The sequence below is a fragment of the Crotalus tigris genome, unplaced genomic scaffold, assembly GCF_016545835.1.
Source record: "Crotalus tigris isolate CLP2741 ecotype Arizona unplaced genomic scaffold, ASM1654583v1 scf7180000024506.7606697, whole genome shotgun sequence".
Lineage (NCBI taxonomy): Eukaryota > Metazoa > Chordata > Lepidosauria > Squamata > Viperidae > Crotalus > Crotalus tigris.
The window spans coordinates 2388890-2390000 of record NW_024100678.1 but is presented as its reverse complement, the minus strand read 5'-3'; the positions used below and the strand labels follow the sequence as shown (position 1 = coordinate 2390000).

The 1111-nt window shown below is 36.1% G+C and overlaps 1 protein-coding gene across 1 annotated transcript in view; it reads left to right on the top strand.

The window, feature by feature from the left end:
- ANKRD54 (ankyrin repeat domain 54) overlaps positions 1 to 784 on the top strand; it is an 11301-nt gene extending 10517 nt beyond the window's left edge. Inside the window, exon 8 of the mRNA XM_039333527.1 lies at positions 1 to 784. This exon is cut by the window's left edge and continues 1046 nt beyond it. The gene's annotated coding sequence lies outside the window, so the exon portion shown is untranslated.
- The last annotated feature ends 327 nt before the right edge of the window (positions 785 to 1111 follow it).

Genomic DNA, 1111 nt, shown 5'->3' with positions numbered 1-1111 from the left:
ATACAAAGTGCATAAAATTGGTTTACAGCTCATGCCAGATTCAGGTACTGTAGCAAGTCATCTGCTTTAAATCAAAATATGTCTCACTGTGATAGTATGTAGGTTGTACGCATATCAAAATATAGTTAGCTATGTTGAATTAGGCACAAACGCTATCTAGGATAATGTAAATGGACAGTGTTTTCCCCTGGTGCCTGTGAATTCCTTGAACATGTGAGACTTTTTTAATGATGCCATTTTAATTGGCTTTGGCTGAGCAGGTTTTGGAAATTCTGCTTCTTTTAGGGGAAGTACTTGCTTTTTCATTTTGGTAATGAAATCATAAATGTAATTATAAATTTGCTGAATAAGAGCTAGTTCAAAGAGAAAAAACACACCCTCAAAGCTATTGTTATGTCCTAACAGGGTGTTTTGACTTTAACCAGTCAACAGTAATTAAAAAGGAAGAAGTCTGTAGCCATTCCAGCATCATCAGAATTCCAAGGTTGTTTCGGTTCCTTGAGATTTGTATCTTCTTATGACTTTATTTCTGGTAAATATGCAATGTTTGTGGCAGAAGAGTAACTGGATGCGTAACTTTAAAAGAGATACAGTTCTTGAATTTCCTGAATGCAGCAGCTTGATAAAGGAATCCTGAATTCTTTCCTAAAGAGGATGCTTTAGTTCTGAATTGGCTCAGACTTTGCTAGAATTGTCACTGTGAATACAATGAATTTTATTCTATTATACAAGGAGGGTGGGAAGCGATTTATCTTTTCAATAAAACTCTGTTTTACTGTCAGAATGAGTTTGGGATTTTATTCTTTCCTGCTTTCATGTTGTTTTCCCTCCTTTTTTTTTAATCTCAACCTGAAGCCATTTCTTTACTGGGACTAACAGCAATGAAATGAAACGTGATAGTATCCTGTTGCTGTGAGCTCAGAGGCTGTAATCATGATGTACTCGTAATTTCCTCCCTTTGTTGTGAGTGAAAACCTATTAAGATCTCCTGACTCTTAAAACACTGGGAACTGGGAACATGTAAACAGTGATTGAAAAAGAGAGGAGTTGATGGTGGCAGAGAAAGTCTTCTATCAGTGAGAACGTCTTAATTTGTTTGACCAGGTAGTAA